This window comes from Taeniopygia guttata, chromosome 1 (assembly GCF_048771995.1).
Source record: "Taeniopygia guttata chromosome 1, bTaeGut7.mat, whole genome shotgun sequence".
NCBI lineage: Eukaryota > Metazoa > Chordata > Aves > Passeriformes > Estrildidae > Taeniopygia > Taeniopygia guttata.
The window spans coordinates 85,473,423-85,496,741 of NC_133024.1; the positions used below are offsets into that span (position 1 = coordinate 85,473,423).

General features: G+C 39.4%; 1 protein-coding gene and 1 long non-coding RNA gene across 5 annotated transcripts in view; both read right to left on the reverse strand.

Annotated features, from left to right (window-relative positions):
* Window positions 1-23,319, reverse strand: part of AFF3 (ALF transcription elongation factor 3) — a 326,738-nt gene that overhangs the window by 216,678 nt on the left and 86,741 nt on the right. The window lies entirely within an intron of this gene.
* LOC140684597 (uncharacterized) overlaps window positions 1-23,319 on the reverse strand; it is a 90,060-nt gene that overhangs the window by 37,553 nt on the left and 29,188 nt on the right. Inside the window, exon 1 of the long non-coding RNA XR_012057066.1 lies at window positions 1-23,319. This exon is cut by the window's left edge and continues 36,368 nt beyond it; it is cut by the window's right edge and continues 29,188 nt beyond it. This is a non-coding gene — a long non-coding RNA (uncharacterized lncRNA).

The following is a 23,319-nucleotide window of genomic DNA, read 5'->3' on the forward strand; positions in this document are numbered from 1 at the left end:
CCCAGAATGTCCCACAGCCTAAGATTTCTTGGAGAGGAAGAACCACAAATACTCAAGTACCTACATTTTTAGTGAATGAGACTGTGTTCTAGGCATTTAGTTATTGCTTCCATCCAGCAGATTTTTTCCCATTTTCACAGATGAAGAAGTCTCAGTATTTCTAAGAAAAAATACAATGTTTCTACTGGAGACAGGCCTTAATTTACCATTAAGAAAGAAAAAAACCCTGCCTTCCCAAATGTTTGCATCTTTAAATTGTTTGAGGAATAATTCTGAAAAGATCAGAACAAAAATAAATGCATGAAACAGCACAGCACTTGTCTCTATCAGTGCGGTCTTCACCTAAGAAACACACAATTTAATTTTTACTTTTCAATTGTCTTTTTCATACCAGTTTACTGGTGGGAGAGAAGTCAGTATTTACGAGCAGAATGAACAGTACTTAGAGGATCAGATTTCCAGTTCAACTTTTCACTTTTACCTCTTCCCAAGCAGATATGTAGCAGTTAACCTAAAAACTCATGAGAGCAACTGCATGACCCATATAGCCTTCCCTTAAAATCTTTTAACGACAGTGTCTAAGTATCTTCAGTATCACGCAGGTATTCTGAACTTCATTCAAATCTCAGATATCACCATGTTTCAAAATATCATGGTTACTTGATTAGAAGAAGGATCTATACTAGTGCATCACTTTCAAATGGGAAAAGATGTATCAAACTCTCTTCTAAATATGTTCTCTATGTTGGCCTTGCTATTGGTGTGATTTCTTTCTAATTTCTGCTCCTGTGATCACTGGTGACTCTCATGGTCATGGTAAATGGTCCCCAAGTACATTTGCAGTATGTTCATTGATGTATTTTTCAACTAAAAGTGTTAGGAATACACAGTGACCTGTGAATGATTTTGAGGGCTGACACTCAACTGTTGACCCTTAAAACTTTGAAATAACTACATAAAATATTTAAAGATGGGAATGAAAGATAGCTCTCTCTAAAATAGAATTTAACGACTATCAGGAATTTAAAAAAATAACATGTGTGACCACCCTAAAATACAGTGTCACCACTCCAATTCCAGACTGAATATAGCAAAACCCTACTGCTAGTATTGGAGTGAATACAATACAAGATTTAGATAATGATTTCCCCATTGCATTGCAAAATCCTGACAGTAGTGGTTGAAATTCCTGATCAGTTTTGTGGCTTGCCTATAAGACCACAGGTCAGGGTCACTGTGTTGGATAGAACCTTTGAATTACTGCTTTGTTTAGATAAGGAGGTTGGTGAAGCGCAATATAAATGGAGGGGTAATACATTTCATCACCTAAAAAACCACAATTTTTCTCTCTAAGAATAAAAACCTGGACTTGCTTTCTCCAGGTTATTGGCAGGGCCATCATGCTTGGACCATATTGCACAAGGGCTTATGGCTATTCATGCTGTCTCTGCATGTGAAGTCCTAGGAGGCCTGGATACATTCTCAAGACAAGAGATTAAAAATTTTAGTGTAGAAATATTTTGCTGAACTCCAAATTTCAATGCTGGTCTTCACAGAACTGTTTATAAACTTACTAAATTGTTTGAGGTGAAAAGAAATTCAGGTATACATTTACATTGACAGCAATCTTTTTACTGTTAGCCCCACTTTCAGCACACAATACGGATGAGAACCAGCAAATATACTCAGCAACTTGATTGACTGCAAGCAGGGATTTGAGCCTGGGTCATCACACTTACTCCCACTGGTTCAGTGCATATTTAAGCAGGGTGCAAAAATGGAATATCTCCCACAGAAGTGACTGAGTGAGCCTGGCCCTGCTGTGCATGTCACGTGTTGACTAGATGCTCTCGGGAAGACCAGAGTGCTACATTTAGATCCATCCTGGTCCAAATAACAGCACAGCTGAACTCCCACTCAGAAATGTGAAGATGGGACATAAGCAATTTCTTCCTGTTAAAGCTGTTCCACTATTTTTACACTGAATAAGAAAGGGAGCTAGTAAATAACTCCCTTGCTTTATGGAGAATTAATTCAGGACACAGAATGCCTGGGTTCTATTCTCCATGCCAGGCACCAGTTTGCAAGGAGAAAGTAGAATAGGGTCAAAGCAAAGAGTGGAAAATCTTTCTCAGTCCTCTCTGAGGTATCCTGCAGGTTTGCAGTCATACTGTCCTTCAAATGCTTTTAGGTACCTCTACCATCTCTGTCATCTCTTCCTCATCCCATTTTATCAGTCTAATTTGACAGTGGCTTTGCTTTCAGCACAGGTATGTTCTACAGCAGCATTTTACCTTTGGGTTTGAGTAGGATGTTTTGTTCCATTAGAAACAATTCCTCTAGTTTTTGATTTTAATGAAAAAAACACACCTTGTGTTTTCACTTTCAGATAATTCTTATACATTTTAATGTATTTTTCTTTGGTTAGAGAACTGAAAGAAAGCAAACATAACATACACAAGGCCCTATGTCCCTTTTTCTTCTTTCCTACTGCTACTGACTCATAATTGTGGAATTGAACCTTCTGAGTTTTAAGCAAAACCAATCAGTTAATGGTTATTTCCTGAATTTATTTCCTTCAATTCACTCCAGCAACTGGATAAAGTAGCCTGGGAGCATTACAAATTGTATAGGAGTGGGAGGAGGGAAGGGATTGAGATGCTCCAGAGAGGTCTGCTTATCACCAGCAGGAGTTAACACTGGTTCCTCTGACAATCAAAAAAAAATTTTAAGTTCTTATGCATATTTTAAAATGCTTGAGATTACAGGCTCCCACATGCACAGGATTCTCTTGTATAAAGGAAAAGCATGCCTTCCTGGAGATTGATGCCATCTCAACATAAGCCTCCATGGATTTGATATTTATGTGCTCAGCTCTGAGAAGATCCCAGCGCAGTCAGTGATGCTTGACCTCCTGCAGAGAAAGTGTCTTGCAGTGAGACACTTATAATGCATCTCCTTGAATGCTGGACTTGTTTTCTTCTGCCTTTTTCCCCCTCTTTATTTTAGATATTTCAGAAAAGTTACCTACCTAACTGTTGCCAAATCCAAAATTCAGCTCTGTGGACTGATGTTATGAGTATGGTAGAAGGGGAGCACTTGTTATTGGGACTGAACAGAACATCAAAGCATAGACACAGAAATACTAATATTAACTATACCCCCAAAAATATTCAATACGTTTTCTTAGGTGATGGAAATTTGTTGTTATCACACAATGTCTGGTGTAAAAGCAGATGCAAAGTTCTCATTATGAGACATGTAATACAGCAAATCCTGTGACAAGAAAATAACTGTGTGGCTTGGTGGTCATAACATTCATCCAGTGAAGAATTCCAGTTTCTGATTTTCCTTCCAACAAACAATTAATCAATGGATTGTAGGAAAGGATCAAAAGAAGAGTCTGTCACACATTTTCTTGCTTTTCCTGAGATATCATATGTATACACAAACACATATGGATTGAGGATGGATTGAGAGCAGCCCCAAGGAGAAAGACTTGAGGACAGTGAAGACAAAAAATTAGATATGAGCTGGCAAGGTGCACTTGCAGCAAAGAAAGCCAACTATGTATCCTGGCCTTCATCCAAAGCAGTGTCCAGCAGGTCCACTACGCTCTGGTGAAACCCCACTGGAGCGCTGCATCCAGCTCTGGGGTCCCCAGCATAAAAAGGAGATGGACCTGTTGGAGTCCAGAGGGCCATGAAGATGCTCAGAGGGCTGGAGAACCTCTCATATGAAGACAGGCTGAAAAAACGGAGGCTGCATGGCCAGGAAAAGAGGCTCAGGAAGGCCTTTACCATCTTACAGTATATAAAGGAGACTTTATGAATGATTCAGAAAGACTTTTTATCAGGTCCTGTAGTGACAGGACAAGGACTAATGGTTTTCAACTGAAAGATGGTAGGTTTTGATTGGATATAAGGAAGAATTTTTTCCTGTGAGTATGGTGAGATACAGGAATAGGTTGCCCAAACAGGCTGCCGATACTCGATCACTGGAAGTGTTCAAGGCCAGGCTGGATAGAGGTTTAAAGGACCCAGTCTAGTGAAGGGTGTCTCTGTCCATTACAAGGGAAGTCTGAACTAGATGATCTTTAATGGTCCCTTCTAATCCAAACCATTTTATGATTCCATATATCTATTCATGAACATATGAGAGACATATATTTACACACACACACACATATATATATATATATATATATATATATATATACACAAATATTTATATATCCACTTACATGATTTTTTAAAGTGAGATAGAATGCATCTTATTTTAATTAGACATGGATATAGAACTCTCTGACAAAATTTGCTACTTGGTAGTGGAAATCAAATAGTTTTAATCAACCCTGCTCTTTCTGAAGTACCTAAGGAATATCCCAGCATTTCTCCTACAGACTTCTGTCCTGCTGGTGGTCACTGATGTAGCTCCCAAGGATCACATACCCCATGTGATAATCTCAGAGTTAGTGTTTGATTCCTTTTTGACAGCACCCATATGGAAAGATTAACCTGAACTATCCCAGGAGACTGATAGCTCACTAGGGTTTCCCATGTAACACTACATGGATGTCACTTTAAGACCATAACATTGTAGAGAGATCCTAACCATCTTTTTTGTCCTCTAATACTAGATGCAGCCTTACTGGATGTTGCTTCTGATACCCTATAAGCTGTGCTACCCTATTTCTGTGCTTCCACTACTGCCTTGCTGTTGCAGCTCTTTAATTCATCCTGTCACTTGCTCCACTATTATGGCTTTGAGAGCTCATTTGCTGCAGGCAACGGAGAGCTTGCACAACAGTGTGACATGAAATGCAGCGCTAGGCTGCTCATCCCTACTGCGGGTGTGCTGCTCCAGTCCAGCAGCACGGTCTGCATGTGTTTATCTCCTCAGTTTGCCTTTTCAATGTATTTTCTTGGCAATCTTGACAGCTGCTTCTGCTTTGCCGCTAAACTGGGGGAGATGCTGAGAAGGCACAACATGACTGAAGCCTGATGATGCTGTACACTTCTGACATGCAAGCTAAGGGCCACTATTCAGAACAATTCTTTCTGTGGTCCTCCTTCTCCCAGACAAACTCAGCCTTATGGCCCTCCATGATAAAAATTGCTGCTTTATTATATAAGGGATCCATTTAGCAGCTGTCAACAAAAGCACTCTGCATTCACTAAGGCAGGAGGAGAAAAACGAAGACGAGACAAGCTGTGGGGTTTTGTTTAACCTTGCTCCACAGGGACACCAGCCTCCTTACAGCCACCAACCAGTAGACCAAGTGCTAAGTAGCTCAAAGCAAGATGGCTCCCTCAGGGAACCAATGGAGTATTTACACAATGAGGCTGCTGACAGCCTGTCTGTATTAATACTGCTTAAAACAAAACTTGAGACGCTCATAAAGCACAGGTGGGCAATTTAGAGGAGAGAGCTGACAGTATTGAAAAATAAAGAGAAAACAGAAAAGAAGAGAGGCACTCTCAAAACCAGTTTTTGCTGAAACACTGCTTAATATCACTAGATTTCAGGGTCCGTGGCAGAGTGACAAAATGAACTGAAAAATCGCACTTGTTCAAAAATCAGCACAGGACTATTTCTTGTGCAAAAAACCATAAATCCCTAACAGAGATCTAATGATCCAGCAGCCATTGTGACTGCTCAAGGAAGAGTCTTTTGCACTTATCAAGTGACATTAGCCATAATCCTCATAAATATCTTCACCAACAACAGCTCTGTTGCGAGTGTGGGTGTGAAGGCCCTTCTCTAGCACCCTACCTGGCACTCAGGAATACTCTCTTTTTCAGTACTGTGGTCAGCATTACCTTCAGGGGAAGAGACTACATGCTAGAGATGGCAGGGGACACTCTTAGAGGAGGTGAATAAAGAGGCATAATTTTAAACAGCTCTGCTGCCAATATAGCGAAAACTCTGTTATGCAAGCACCCTGTCCTCTGCAAAAGAGGAAGGTCTTTTCACCAAGACACACTAATAGATTCCATTAGCTTAGGCAAATACATTTTTTTCTGGGCCTTAGTTTAGTTACTGAGACTAGAAGAGCAATCTGCTTCAACTGCATATTTTTATTTGTTGAGCTCCAAAATTGTTAAACTTATAATGAACATAGAAAAGACAGACAGAGCTTTAAGAAGCTCTTGTTTCAAATAAATGGACAATGCTACCATAAATATGAAGCATAGCATTTTGATGGATGCATTTTGAATATTGCATTTCAGTTCCCCTGTCAGTCAGGGATCCTTCATAATAAAAAGTTGTTTATAAATTTAAGACAATACCAAAATGTTATTTTTTCTTCTTTTATCAAAAATAAGGAAATACTTACATTTGTTCTCTTTTGCATGACTACAAATAAAAACAATATATGTAAATGCTATATGGGCTAAGGGGCTATAATTCTGACCCCCTATATATCTTTTATTTTGCATAGTGATTTGTGGTTTTTCCCACCAATTGCTGCAAGCCGTTTTATGGTTTTGATGTTGCCTAGGCAACATTTTTAAATTTTTAAATTTAAATTTAAAATTACAGATTTTTAAATTTCTTTCTTCTGTTCCACTCTAAAACGGATCTCATCATAATGGCAATGTTTTTTTTAACATCTGTGTCTTATGTGTCATATGGAATGTGTTGTATGATTAGCTTACTCACTCTAATCTCTGCACTGTTGAGTATTCTGTACTCTGGTAAATACACCCTGGGCAAAGTCACCATGCTGTGAAGACAACAAGATGATAGCACAAATCTGCAATCAGTTTTGCTACATTTCAGGTAGGAGGACACATCTCATAAGGTAAAAGGTCACATCTAGTGAGATCCTTTATCTCTCCTACCTTCCATCCCTCCAGTTAGAAGAGATAAGGTTTATTTGCTTGAAACTAATGACCTGCCTTGAAATGTGATGTTTAGCCCTTGCTGTCTAACTCTGGGGTGTGTGAGAACTTCTCAGCTCTGAGCTCCCAACAGTTGTGTTTTAACTGGGGAAGAATGCCCAGTTGTGTAACACCCTTTGCTTAGATTTTTAAGCACCACCCAGTGCTTTGACTTCTAACAGAAAGTAGGTATGTAGGGAGAAAGGAGGCATCAATATGCTGCAGAAATCTCTCTGATCACTGGGGGATCAGGGCTGCGAAGTCCTACAGTTAGGACAGAGACCAAATGAGGACACAGTGAAAAGAGGAGTTGACATAACTGGTTAAAGTGATAAAAGGCATAGGTGGACTTCCAGATGTACACAGATGAAAAAGACTTGAATGGCTTAGCTGAGAGAAGAATGGGTTACAGATTACACCTGCAGAAGTCAATTGGATGCTGCCATTTGACTTTTCTTGCAATACCAACATAAGAGAAAAGCTGATGATGCTGAAGACAGATTTAATTTTTTTTAGGTGAAACATAATTAAACTGTGGCATTCACTGTCACAAAGTAATGAGAAAAGCCTGGAGCATAGCAGGATTAAAAAGGAACAGGATCTTTACACAGATAATGAGAACACATTCTGTTACTTTAGTTGGAAAACACAGTTTTCTTAATGAGAAGTATAAAGCCTCACATTCCAAAAGTATAACGCACCTAGAAACCTCAAGACTGTGGAAGCGATGCTCCCCATCAGCAGGTTATTTTTAACTTCAGTGCCTTGCCTTGAGCCCAGAAGCAGGATGCTGGACTGGAGGGATAGCTGGTCTTGCCCGGAATGGCAATTCCTACATTTCAGTGTTTATATGTAAAAAGTAACAGCTCAGTTATAATCAAAACAAATTTAAGGGAGATAAGTTGATAAAGCAAATCCAATCATAAAGAAGAGAGAAAGTATTATGTGTATGCACTAAATTCTTGTATGGAAAGAAAATAAATAAACCCAGTTAAAGTAAATACAGGCCAGTAAAACTGAATAATGTCCTAAGTGCTCAGATATAATTCTCACAAATGAAGGTGTCTTTCTGTTCCAGCAGCCTGTGCCCATGCACAATGAGTACAATATTTTCTCCGACAGAAACAAGCAATTGTCACAAGACCATGAGACATTCTTCTGTTTTTTCTAAAATCTTCAAAGCAGCAGGTCTGGCCTGGGTGAAAACACTCTTAGCCACAGAAGACTGCTTCCCCAGCCAGTGCAGATTGCTGCAGAGCCTTTGACGTCAATGACGTCAATGAAGCCATACTGATTTATACCAGCTGAGAATATTTCTGCACAGTGAAAATCTTCAGCACAATGGTGTGTCCTCTTACTAATTTTATTAATTCTTATAATTATGTTTATTCTCAACCTTGATGCTACTGCTTGAATGTGAGAAGGAATCATTGATATTTAATTACAGCTCTCAAAACCCATTTGTTCACATTTTCTGAGTTGTGAAATAGGTTTCACTCTTTTCCCTAATCAGTTAAAACAAACCTGGAAAAGAGCAGAACCATGTGCTGTTATCTATATTTTCTGGCTTACCTTGCTTCTTCTTCTTAACTTACAACTAAAAAATACTGTTGTGTCCTCTCCCCAGCGCCTGCTTTAAAGGTAAATTTGCAAGTCACTCATCCAGGATATAAGCTCAGCCCCTTGGGGATTCTGTATATTCTATGATATTTTATCATTATGAATATTTATTATTTGCTCTTTTAAAACTAATTAATAGATTTAAATTAACTTAAATATGTGCATCATTTTCACTGTCCAGCTCTTCATCTTGAGACTGTATACATCATAGCCATATGAATCTTCAACAAGCTGCTGCTGTACATGTCTGAATAAAATGGCATAGTCTAAACAACTAAATCTTGGAAAAGAACCTAGAACAAGGTGGTGAAATTATTTAACTCTGTTTGTAATTAGTGAAAGGCAACCTTTTCAAGCTGAATTTATACTGTATTCCCGCATAGTTTCCTTCTGAAATCACTCTCCCATGTAACACTGGATGTGTAAAATAAAATGGCTTTGTAAAAAGAATATTTAAAACAGTGGTCCATGTCATCTGACAGCGATCCGCCACTTCAGTTTCTCAGCTCTCAAACTGAGTAAGTGTAGCCTTCACTGTGAACAAATTACACTGCAGATTTGTACATCCTGAGATAAATAGAAGGCAAACAGTACCAAATTTAAAAGAAAGGTATTGGTGTAGTTTGAATGCACAGTGCAACACCACCAACATTTAGTTCCATAAACCACATGTAAATAGAACAATCAGCGACAGGACCAAAACCAGGCAGGAAAGATCTATGTTAAGCCTAACAGCTTCCACACTCAGAACAAGAGGTTTGAGGTTTTGAAGGACCTGTGCCTGCTGTCTGCCCAAACAGATCACAGTGGGAGAGCAACTCTTCCTGACTGTGCTTGCTTGTCTACAAAATTGATAAAGGTCAGATTGACTGATACCCTTCCTGGAGTTTGAAAAATGCACAGAACACTCTATTTTAGCTCCTTACTCATAACAAGAGATTGGGAAAAACAAATCCTTGAGCAGCTACTGTCCCAAGACGCATACTGTGCCCTTCAGTCTGCTGCCAGCCACTCCAAGGTGACTCACTTCACGCCACTAGAGCTGTTTCTTTTCACAGTGACACAGCTCAAATTTTCCATGTTGATGCAGTGTTAATTCACAGGAACTAGATGCAGCCACTCGTGACACACAAGGGGTCAAGCATGCCTCTGTGAGAAAGCTCTGGAAATAAAGGGGCTGCCTCATCCCATACCCTCCTGCTTGTTAGGATTTCAATGTAATTATGCCATGTAAAAAGTACAGAAACAGGAAAAAGTGTTGGAACATACTTGTACCAAGTTCTGTATGTTGGTCCTCTGAATGCTGCATAATAGAGGTGTCAGCTAACTGCAAGACTAAAACATTTGGTTCTTCAAGCCCAGATCTGAGCCAGGAGTACTGATGGATGCTCTTGGAACCACTGAGCCAGCCAAGAGGTGGTAGGGTAACCGCTGGCACTGTGTGCTTCATGTAGACCATCAGAATGGAAGGAAAAGACACTCCCCTAGTGTGTCTGTCTGTCTCAGGATAAAAGAAAGGCCAGGAGAGGATTTTGTCTTCTCTTCTTGCATGGAGCTGCTCGGGACAGCCAATACTCGGCAAAACCCCCAGAGCCCAGTGCTCTGTTAGCAGGGGAGGGAGAAGGATAGGAAGGAAGAGAAGGACATTCTTATGATCTCTATAGCTGCAAATACTCTTCTATAAGGAGGGAGGCAAGGGGAGGAGAGAGGGAAGAAAGTCAGAAAGACAGGTCCAGCACTGAGGGTCTTTGCTCACTGCAAAGGCAGGGAAGGAGATGTGAGAGCAAGGGCAGAGAGAGACTTCTAGGGGGCTTCCTGAAGTCACATCAAAGGAGCAGAGAAGCATGAACATCTATGCAAAATCAGGTCCCCAGCATCCAATGCCTAACACTGCTGTGTGACCTATTGAGCATGGCTCTATTTGGGCAATTAAGTGGAGAATAAAGCTATTTTATAAAAGATACCAGGCATTTTCAGGCAGGAGCAATTAGCCAAACCGTGTCAAAAGTTGGTCTAGATTCAGTTACAGATAATCAAGGACAATGTGCTACTTCACAAGTTCAAAGCTTTAATATTCACAGCTACCATGCATCTACAATGCAATACAAGTGTAGCCTTAGGGCTTTTGTGTTTCTTTAAAGCATTAGCCATTAATAGGCTAAGTTTACCACTGGGATACAGAGTACTGGCCCAGCAATGCAGCTTGAATGTATTTATTTTCCAGTCTATGATTTTCAAGTGCAGCCTATCACTTCTAGAAGGATTTAATGAGAGCCGAGAGGTGCACTTTATAAGCAACAAATTTCTATTTCTAATGGAGCTCAGTTCAAATCAGAGAGTGATTTATTAGCCTTATCAGCTTTTACTTGTATTTTTCAACAGAGATCAGAAATTTAGATTTAGGGCTAAAATTCACAAGATAGCATCAAGAGCCTTGTTTTCAAAGTTATGATTTTTTTACTCTTAAATTTATGAACATTCCATCATGCTTAAGGTCAATCATACTGAAGAGCAGTGAGTATCTGCCAGCTGCTTTGGACTGCTTCATTAAAATGAAAACATTTAACTTCTTTAAAAATACACCATCTAAGTACATACTCAGTGAAAAAGGAGAAGGAAACACATTTGTCTAAATAAGTAACTCTTGATGAGACATTTATTACCATAATTATTTTCAGTAATAAGAGCAATAACAAGAATAGTGCTATTTGTCACCAGCCAGTGGAACAGGTTCTGCTCTTTGCAGCAGAAGACACAGACAAGTGTCCACCTGTTTGTAACTCAGGAGCTGGATGCAAAGTTCAACTGATTGTAAGATCCATGAAGCTTCATGAGTAAGTCCAACATGCTGGGTCCCAATACAGTCAGCTGGCAACATCGGAGAAGTCTGTCTGTTCAGATTAAGAAAAATGGCCTTACATGATCACTGGATCATTCTGAGATTAGGTCTCTTCTGTTGAGCTTGGCAAAGGACTGAAAGGCTGGAGGAAAACCAGAGCAAAGACAACAGAACCTAGAAAAAAACGGTTTACTATCTGGAAAATTTGCAAAGCAGATGTTTCCTGCAGGTGGACTTGTATAAAGTTTACCACAGAAAACAACATTTGACAATTTGAAGCACTATAAAACAAGTTCCCACTGGAATAAATTTTTAAATAAAATGCCTAAAATAACATCAAAATTTGAATATTAGAAATATAATGCCACAATGTACTCTGAATATTAATTAAAGCTGTGTTAAAAACCCCACATACCCTCCTTGCTTAAAATCTAACTGAACTGAGTAAGAAAGAAAAATGTAGAATAATAACAAATAGCATATACTGGTTGTGATAGAAATATTAATATACGATTTATAGTGTCATGTATCTCATCCTTACCCAATCTATTTATTTGTGATTGTTACATAAGGCTACACTTAACTATGGGAAAAAAAACCTAAAAGTGAGTGGGGCATTTTGAACTTATGACTCTGCAACATCTCCTTGAGTTCATTTCTGCATGTTCTTGCCTCTCTTCTGTCACACATAGACCTGTTCATTCTCACTGGAAAATCTGAAGACAGAACAGAATGTCTTGAGTTTACATGATCAGATTAATTTTTTCTTCATCTAATAGAAAAGACAGACATTCACTCATCCCTCTCTTTACATAGATTTATTATGTTCAATAATTGTCTGTTATTATTGCTGTACATTGTAATCTATTTCTAATGAATCCCTCTTGGTTATGGTGAAGAAGTCTTGCATAATAAATTCTAATCTGCTAGTCATTATCTTTGTTAATATTTTACAGTCTACATTTATTACTAAGGTTAAGAAATAGTTTGCACAGTGCTTGGTATTTTCACTATTTTTAAGTGCTATCTCTTTGAATTAATGTTCTCTTTGAATTTGCCTTTGCATTCTTAGGTTAGTACCAACCACACTGGAAACTACAAAGTTTTTAGTCTTTTTTTTTTTTAAGTCTTCTGCTGGGAAACACCCAGCAAAAAATTCCCACGAATTTTTTGGAATGGGTGTTTCTTCTTGCGCTGTTTCAGCTCATCTGATTGATGCTGCTTGTGTCCAAGACTGCAAGCAGATGCCTGGGACTGGAGCTGACAGGAGCAAAAGTGGCTGCACACAATCACATCTGGGCATTCTTCAGCAATTTGTCTTTCTCAGTTCTGGAAGACAGGGATTTCTTTGGGGGAAGTAGTAAATCTGCTCAACTGGTAAAGTTATTTCCCATCTAAGTCAGAGGCTTAGGAGTGCACCCTCCAGTCTCCTATTCATAGTACCTTTTACAGCTACAAATGTCTTGGCACAGAGATAATAACTGGAGAGCTATTATCAGATCTTGTAACCTCATTACAAACCAGCCATCTCTGGCGTGATGCGAGTTAGCCACAAGAATCCACACCGCGCTCAAGCACCGAGGGGCACAGTGCTCAGGCCCCATTTAATTAGATGCGTGGTAAGAGTTTGTTTAATGTCACGCCCGTGAGCATTACTGCAGTGAAGTGAGGAACGGGGCCATTTCACTCGGCTGAATAATTCCTGAACAGTGTTGTGTGACTGAAGAACTCCCTTGAGTACTCCGCTACACATCCTTATGAGGTGGTGGATAACTCTGAGCAGGCTGCCATTGAGGTTGTTTTTGGTAGAAAGGACAAGAAATTCCTCTGCCAAAGCTGTTTGTGCCTTCTGCAGTCTTTGCTCAAGCAAAGGGTTAAGGATGAATGAGCAATACTCACTTTTAGCCCCCCTACAAATGCTTATTGACATTTGGCACTTAGATTTGACAATTAGAACTAGCTGGTAAACTTCTCATGATAAGCGATGGAAAATGCTGATTTGCTCAAGCTTTTAATAGGAATACATTGGGCTTGATTAAGTGGCTTTGGATAGGTTCCTTAGGGCAGAGTGGTAAAAAAAACTGTAATTCTTTTGAGTAGATGAATAGTTAGGTACTCACTCAAGGCCCCACTCTGATTTATTTGGGAAAAATCTGAATTTTTATATATTGAGAAGATATTTGGTCTGATCTGATAATGAGTATTAGCAAAAGCATTCTGCCTGAAGGGAGGCAAGGACCACTCCAACTCAGAAATCTTTAAGAAGTCACAAAGCAAACCTGTACCATAATTCTGCCTTAGTATCTGTAGGACAGCAGAACCCCTATCTGTCCACCTCTAGGAGCATTCAGTGAGTCATGTAATCCATTCTTTCTCTTGGATGTCTTTCTGAGGTGTGATCTCTTTTTGAGATTTTTTTTTTTTGTGGCTTTTTGAGAACCTTGCCTTTTTGTCAATGCTTTTTATACTGTGGGAAATATTTTTTATTTATCTTTTCCTTGTCTCTCAGAAGAGATAATTTTCCTCAGTGTTTACATTGCTCTATCTAATATACTGTGTAAAGAAGTTTTTATTTCAGCAGTTCTAAAAAGTTCTTTAACATGTGGTCAGTACACAACCATTTGTATTATTCCCAGTGTGTTCTTCATAACTCATACCCAGTGAGCATATTAAACCAGTGTGAGAAGGATTATATTGAATACTACACTGCATTGCAAGTACTCACAGCAAAGTGGAAGGAAGCAGCAACAAGTAGCAGGCAGAGACAGCTTCAAAACACTGGCTCTCCTTCAACATGCAAAATATCTGCCCCCAAAATATGACATTGTCAACAGTAGTTTATCATAGTTATATCAATAAAAAGGAATTAATGAGTGAGACAACTCAGGCCCCTTCCCACACTTCGTTGGTGACTCTGATCCCTGATTTATGTGCAAAATTCACTGTGATGAACTCAATCATCACTGAAGGGAACTGAAAACACCTGTCAGTGAAATGACAGCCTCAAGAAGTCATGAGCAGCTGCCTTTTACTGCACTGTGCTCTAAGCAAATATGCTAGAAAGGTTAGTTTTGAAAACTGCACACAGCAAAACTCTCTTTGCAGCCATTTAAGCAGTAGGTCCTCCAGATGAATGAATCTTCCTTTCTAGGAATGTAAGACACTCAGGTTATGAAGCTCCAGGATTGATTAAGGCCTTTGGATACTCCCATAACATAAATAGTACTCAGAACAAGACTAATCACAGCTGCTGCACTGATGGAGAAAGGTCAAACATGGAACCTAGAAAAAGCCAAACAACAAAGACAGCAGAGAGAAATGTGTGTGTAGCCAACAGATTTTCTATGGATTCTTAAGCTCACAAGCTCCTAAATTTGCTGGGGAAAAAATGCTTGGTCACTGCAATTCAAATGGTAGTATATTCTTTCAAGAAAAAAGAGTTCCAGTAAATTATTATCAGTATTTTAATGCTATTGTCATTTAACAGAAAAACTGACAAACATTTGAAGTGTGCAAAGATTCAATAAAAAACCCAATTTAAAAATATGCATTTTTGAAAGAACAAAGTGAAAACAATTTGTTTGTTGAGGAAGGAGAGGTGAGATGACAGAGTGACAAAATTGAGGAGAAAGAGATAGAGGAGGAGAGAATCACCAACCCAAACAGAAAAGACAAACAAAATATAAAATTATAGAGCTGTTTTACTTCTGAGATATACTATACACCTGGTGTAACATGAGAGTTGGGAAAAGGATTTCAGAGGAAGACAGAAGTTTTCTACTCCCTTTAAAATAGAGAAGAAAGACAGTAAAGAAAAGGGAAAAACATTACAGGGGAAAAAAAAAAAGGCACAAAGAGGATTCAGAAATAGTAGCAAAAGTCATTCCTAGGGAAAAGAGAAATAAAAGAGAAAAAAGGCAGAAAGCCAACAAAGAAGAAAAAGTGAAAATAAGGAAGAAGAAAAAAAGTCACTCATACACATGCACAGTGAAAGCCATTGAAAATACAGTTCTAAACTCCTGAGAAACATCTATCAGGAGACATCAGAAATATATCTGTGTAAGAGAAAGTTGGGATATTGTCTTGCAGTTGTGAGATGAGCATGAGGGATATCATTGATAGCCATGGGAAAGAGGACAGCACATGTGTTTCTTTAGTCTTCTGAGATGAGTTTCATATTTCCCTCTCTGTGAGAATAATGCACTCAGAGGTTGCATTTATCAGCATAAGAAGAGTATGCAGATGTGTGCACACATGCACGCACAAAGTATAGCATTTAGAAATGCTTGGATTGGTTCCAAGATAGTTGAACAAAATGAGACTAATAAAATATAATTAAACATTAATTACTGTAGCTATCAAAAATAATTGACTTGTACAAAGCACAGCACTCCTATTAAAAGGGACCTGAGGGTAATAAAAAACATATACTATTCTGTATAATAATTGCTATGAAGCAATTAAATTTATAGGCAACTGTTAAAATTCTTTTGTGACTATTCAAACATGCGAGAACTGGACAGATTTGGTCCAAAACTGTCTACTATAAGACAGTATTGTTATTAATAAGGAATAAACATTACCATTTAAAAATCAATCCAAAAGGGCAATGCTGGTTGAAGTAAATTTGAAATAAAACTGGACGGATCTGTCACAAATATGCTGCTGTGTATATCCCAACAGGTCCTACGTCTTCCATCATCTTTTCTTTCTATTCATCTTTTGAGCATGAGAGAGACAGAGCTGGCAGATGAAAGCAGGAGAGTTGAGATCTTCAGCTCGTATGAAGCTATGTCACTTCACTCACTTCCTCATGCTTTGCTGATTTGTAACAGTGAAGGGAAGAACGGGCCTCAGTGCAGGCAGAACTGGGGGAGAGACAGACTGGATACAGAACCAAGGTTACAGTCAGTGCATGAGAACCTGTATAAAGAAGAATATTTCACTGACTAGTGGGGACAAAGTGGAATAGTAGACTGGAGCAGCTTGTGCTGAGGCCCCCTACTTGAATTTATGTGTGTCTTACTGCAGACTAGCACTTAGTCTGCTCCTTAGACTGCCCATTAGTGTGTTAGGCATGCTTCTGGAAAAAAAATTTGGGCTACTTTTGCCTGAAAAGAACCTAGTTTGGACACTCTGACTGCTCAGCAACCTGAACCAAAATTTGACAAGTGAGGATGACCAAGATTGACTTCAGATGCAACTCTTGATCAAAACTAGAGCACTGATGTAGCTGCACTGGAAAAAACAGTTTTATGCTTTTTAGATTAAGGGGAAGGATTGGTATTTCACTCCCTTGTGGACAGCTTGTTCTCTTAGTTTGCTTAGAGAAAATAAAAGTTGAGCGTTTACATGGAATGCAGTCTTCTTATGTAAGGAGCAGTGCTAATGGCAGGGAACAGTCAGAAGGGCAACAATAATGATGAAGATTGCATGAGTCTGTTTTGAAAAGAGAAGTGACAACAACACACTGCAGACAGCACTTCTATGTGTTCTCACTCTGGGAGTCCTTATTCCTGCCTTCTCTCCTCCTTTGCTTTGGCTACAGCCAAGATTTACTTGTTATTTGGCAGGTAATTTCTCACCTCTTACTTAATCTCACACATGCTATTAACTCAAAAAAGTTTTGTTGTCATATGCATAGAATAAAAGAGTTGTACCAGAAACAGACAATATGCAGAGCACAAAAGTTTATTTTCATGAGCCTATCCTTTAACAAGGAAATGAGAAGTGCTGAAAATTTTAGAAAGAGGAAGAAGAATGCATTTCACATTTTTCTTAATCTCTACTCCTTCTCTACTCCTAATGCATTGGCAACAGATTGGTAAGTTAGTGGCTTCGGTTGCTTTGAGAAAACCTTGGCAGTCTTACATAAAATGACAAAAATGGAGTCAAATCCTTAAGACAGATGTAATGTATCACTGAGAGTTGGTGGAGATGCCATGACATGAAACATATTTGGCATATGGCACCTTCACTTCTTCTTCAAGAAAAATACTAAACATAGCAAGGTAAAGTCACTTGAAATTGTGAAGGAGATAAACTGTCATTACTATGAGACATTAACATTGCTGTGTTCAATTTACTACAATCCACCAATCAAACCTAAACCTACCGACCAGTTCTGCTTGTAGGAATTTTTTTCACTCATTCATTCATTCATAGAAAATCTGTCACCCCAAGAACCAACTAAAGAGGCTAAATCAATCCTCATTTAGTTTGTCTCTTGGCCCCAGTGGTAAATCATATCAAATAATCAAAGCCAATTATATATCATATATCATAACATACTATTAGAACAAAAGGAAAGAAAAGCCTTTTTTTCAGCTATTCTTCCCAAATTTTGCATGTCATGCTATGCTTTCTGGGCATGAAGCAGGTTGAGCTGCTCCTATGCTATAAATATTCCTCTTACATAACCAATTAATCAGATAAAAAGCCAAAGAAAGCAACTATTTTTAGTATAACATTGCTAGTCATGCTTCTAGAGTGTTATTTTTTGCTTTTAAATAAAAGGATTTCTCCATTCTGCAGTTCTTTTCCATCAATGTGTGGGACTGTGCCAATTCAAGCAACATTTCCATATAAAGAACCCTGATTAATGATCTAAAATTCCAAGCAAGCTTATTGTCTCAGTGTTGCTGCTCAAGCTGCTTGCAAAGTTTTTGCTAAAACATTCAAGCAATTCCTATATAATACCTAAAGTATTTTTCAGGCTTTGGCTCTTTCAGCCTTAAAAGAATGAATGAATAGAAGATTTACAAAGGAAAAAATACAATGTTATGCAAAATCTAATGATTTTTCATTGAAAAATGTTTTAAAACAATTTTTTTCTTGACTTTCTTTCCTACTGGATATGGGCTTGGCTTTCTAAGTGTCTTCTGCCAACAAACCAAACTCAAGAACAACTACAAACTAGCCTATGGAGCTAATCCTCAATTACTTCAATCTGGACTGACACAGTTTAATTCAATCTGAAGCTTTAGTTTCTAATTTTAAAATATATTTTTTTACATCTCTAGCTCAAAATCCTGTATTAAAACCAAATCAAGGCTGTGAATTATGAAGCTGCGGTAACTGAACTGCTTTTGTCATTGATAGAGAGAAGGCAGAGTGGTAAAGCAAAAGAAGTCTGAAAATTCTGAAACCCAGAATGAAAAATCTAATGTTAGATGACTTGAGTTCATGTAGTTCACCTAGATTTAAAGCAGAACACACCCTCTGAATGTATTACACTTTTACCTTAAAAATTATCTGGTGGCAGCTGCAATTCCTGGGCCACTGGATGACCACTAGTGGGGTCTTGTGGGGAGTTTCTGACTCTCGTTCCAGACCAGCTGGGATACCACAGACCATACCTGTGTCATAGCTGACCATCCCCTGGGGAGGCCTCGCTGTCTGACACTTCACATGACTTCAGGGGCACCTACATGGGAGCACATCTTGCCCTTACTGGATGTGAACTGGTGGATGCTCATAGCATGGATCTGCAGGCGGAGAGAAGAATAAGCTCTGGGTGACACAACAGGCCCACTCTGGTCCCCAGAGTATGGGGCTCTGACTCCAGGACCATTATATTTCACACCAAAAATATAAGGGTGTTTCATGCCTCTGAGGGATGGACACTAACAGGAGAAATGAGAGCACTCTCTCTAACCTACAAAAATGCACCGGGGTTAGAGCACAGAACCCAATAAAACTAGCTCTACTCGTGGGCATAATCTTGTTATTAATAATACCAACACGTACAAAGACACCACAAAATAAAGCAATATTTTTTTTCCAAATTGGTTCATTTCTTCTCTGGGATACAGATAATTTTTGAGTAAAGGTCTGCTTTTACAGAATGCTGTGGTCAGAAAGGCACTATAGCCTTTTTATATTTAGTAAATGATTCTCAGATTAAATGTGCAGCTGAATAATTCTTAAATGTTTATCTACCACATGACTTTTGTTTTTATTAAATATTATCATGCACAACCAAGTGAAGAGAATTTTTCTGCTTTTATTTACATGCAAGACTGGATTTCGATATAGGAGATTAAGTACAATTGGGGGAAAAAGAACAATGGATGATGACGGTGATGACAAGGGCAAAACAATTGTTTGAACCTGCAGCACGGTATTTGAAAAGCAGGACCTCACCAAAGACAGCCTGCAGTTTGAAAAGGATCAAATGGCTCCCGTTAGGTTTAGGGTAACTTTCACACAAAGCAAGATGTGAATAGCAACGGACTGTGCTGTCTGGCTGCCAAAATGTATTGATGATAAAGGCAGCAAGCGAAATAATTTTCAGGGGAAATCCACCTCAGGATCTAGGAAATTCTTGCCGTGTCTGATGTGTGTTCTACATCAGAAGCCCAAGAGATGAGGCAGTGTTTGAAGAATAGAGCAGTCCCTACAATACTGAGGAAGGCGAGCAGCGGGACGCTATGATAGCCCTGTCAAAACCAGAATTTTCCTGATAATACAAATCCCATCTGGCAGGCCAGGCATGTATGCCCTCTCATCCTGCCATAACCAACTGAGGCCACAGCTCAAAGACTGTCATGCCAGGCAATACACAATTTTGTAATTAGTTCTGTGGAAAAACTCAACAATCAGAAATTCTCTGTCTTCTCGGCAGCAGTTGTTCTTTTCCCAGAGAAACTGGAGACAAATATTACTTTCAGCTATGTTAAATTCTTAAAAGAAGTGAGGCAACTCCACAGAGTGCAATGAAAATGTTTTAAAAATGCAAATAAAGACTGACATACAACAGAGAAAAAGGGAAAAGCTTTTTCCCAGGGAACATCAACTCCATTATTGAGTGTAATCCCAACACATTTACAATAAACCTATTTCCTCAAAAATTTCCTCTTCTTTTGGAAATACCTGTTTAAAAAAAAAAAAAAAACAGGTCCAGCTGTGTTATAAATTATAGTAGTGCTATATTAGCAGTTGACTTCTCTATGTGATGAACCTAAATGTATTATTGAAATAATTTTAAAATGTATATACTTCCCATAAAAACAGGGCAATAATAAAACCCCCGTGATATGAGAAAAGCTTTGCATATCTATCTTAATCTTGCCAAATTTAAACCTACTGAACCTAGGTCTTTCCCTTCAAAACATATACAGTGAACAGGGGAGGTTTTTTAATCCATGATTAACAGGAAAATTATTTATTCAAAACTAATTTATATGACATTACTTCTTATACTGAGCCAAGATGACTGCATGTTAAATTTTGCCAGCATGCTAAAAGTGATGTCAAGAAATAAGAAAAAATACCATCATCATGTTCATTTAATGGATAAAACATGAAGTAAGCAGCAGCAGGGATAAGTACCCTGGAGGCTATTTGGTTTGTCAGGACATGCACATGCAGTAATCCCTGACAGTCCTTCTTGGTAAAGAGAGTGGGTTTTTTTCCCTAATGTGGAGCAAAGCTGTGGTGACTGCTGCTTACTAATGCATTAGACCTTTAACAGTGTAAACATGAAGGCAGTAATTCAGAGAACACTAAACTTGAAAGACATAGCAGACGTGTAAGGTTAATTTGATTTACAGCATAATCAGGAGCAGAATTCTCTTGCTTTCCCTTCCAATCTATATCTGAGCCCAGAAAAATCAGATTTCTGTCTTCCCACAAATCTAAGCTGATTCCACTCTCTCGTCTTGTATGGATGTATGAAGAGCCAAATTTGACCCAGAACTCCTTTGGGGGAATCACTAATTTCACTTCACAAGTTGTCTACATTACACTGCCATCACTATTGTCTTCATTTGTTTAATTCAAGAGCATTTACAATACACTAGGAACTTTCCAAACAAAAAGCAGATGCTGCCTGGATTTGAGACTCCTAAAGATTGAAGACAGGAAGGCAAACAAGGGATGAGGTGGCAGGTAGTAAAAAATCAAGGATGGTTAAAGCTGGAAGGGACCACTGAATGCAATCTAGTCCAACATTCCTGTGGTATAAACAAACAATGGAATAAAACAAAACAAGTAATTTCAGTCATGGTACAGCCATAAGCAGTCAGATGATGCCATTTCAACAACTCTGACTGTGCTTCTCTCATTAGTGTTGGCCAGTTCCAAGCTCAACAGCTCAGAACTCCTCCTCCTGTGCTACAAGAGATGGTCTCCATTCTCCAGCCCCAGTATTTCCCGGTGAGTTCAGGAGGTCACAATCACTGCAGGTGATTCTACATTTGCAGTTGGCCTCCACAGATGTGCAGGATCAGGTAAGGTGTGATGTGGAGGCTGGATGGAGAGAGAAACACTTAGTGTGGGTAACAGAGACAACCTCTTGTAGCAAAAGAGGGGGAGCTGCAGCTAGCTGGCTTGAATCTGCTGGCTGCTGTGAGGCCAAGCACACAGAGATGCAAGTTAGGGCCAAGACTGAAGCATTTTCAGGGAGAAAATATAAAAACCACTCATCCCTTTACCATGATCCTAAACTCTTCCCAGCAGAGTGGAGAGAAAGGCACAGCTGGGATATATGGGGGTGGTGTGCATCCAGCATGCAGTGCCTCAAGCCTGCTGCCCAGGAGAGGCCTCATCCTGTTAGATACGGATTTATCAGAAGAGCTTGTTCCACTGAGCATGGACAACATGAAGCCAATCTTGAGGGACACCTGAAGCTCCTAAAATACAAAACCCACTGCCTTTCTGATCTGTGGTACAGCACATGCACTGTAGGAAGAAATTGCCTGATGTTTCTTCTTTCCTCCTTCTCTGACCCAACACACCTTTGCCACTAGTAAATAGTTTAACTGCATGAATGTAAGCTTTTATGAGGCAGATAGCATGTGCACATCCTCTCAGATATTGCTGAGATGGTTTACAGGGTCAGCTTTCAAAACTTCTATAGGCAATACCTTGTGATCATTTCCAGTTAAAAAGCTCACCCACCTCCTATTGCACCTGATGCAAGAGGCACACACAAAGATAAATAAAGAAAAGAAAAATGTACATCCGCACGTGTACTGTGTGATTACACAGATATTAACAGAAAACAGGATTAAGGCTGGAGTATTTTACCACAGACATGTACACAATATGACATAGACTTTTCAAGAGAAAAACACCAAACAGTGAAGGCACTAAAACAGAAAATGCAGATAGTTTTGTCTAATTCAGAAGCATCACCATGGAGGGCAACAACACTGCTCCTAGGGGACTGTGAGGAGGACAGCTCTGGCACCACTGCCCCAGAGAAACACAAAGGGTATGTGGGAGGCAAAGGGGTCTCCCGAGATGCAAAACATCAAACTGTTTCATACACATGCTCTCTGTGTGAAACAAAGATGTGGACCTTGGAGAAAGCTGCCAGACAAGGACTCTCAGCCCCTGAAATAAGCTGTTTATGGGTAGTTGAGGAGATGGCATGAGAAATAAGATCATCGTGGAGAGGATCTGTGAGGAAGAGAGTCCCAGGCACAGTAATGAGAAGGAAGCATGAACTTCTGGGCATGCTGGCCAGATGAAGGGCAAGCATTTGCAAAAAGATCACATCCTTTGGCCAGAAAGATTTAGTTTGTTATGTGGTGAGATGATATGACAGAATATTCAGGCAGCACTATTAAGAAGACTCTACGTGCCAAAATTGGAGCCAGAGCCTTGCTAAATGGGAGGCAGAAGCCCAGTGCTATGCTCATTAAGCTGTGATAGTGCTATCAACCTCCCTGCCTCTCTGGACCACCTACAGAACATCTCTCTGGCCCACCAGACATGTACCACCCACACCTGTAAGGTGAGAGAGAGCCTGGCCTCTACCTAGCTGGGTTGGCAACTCCTCTTGGGTTACCCCTCCACGCCCCTTGCCTGCACTGCCTTAGAGCGCCATGGGATGTATTCCCACCAAGGAGCCACGTGCAGCTCAGGGGTCAGAATCAACCAACAGTGGGATGACACAAAGGAAGAACAGGAATTTGAACCCAAAAGTGGGTGTATCCATTCACCTGTATCACATTCAGCTACAGA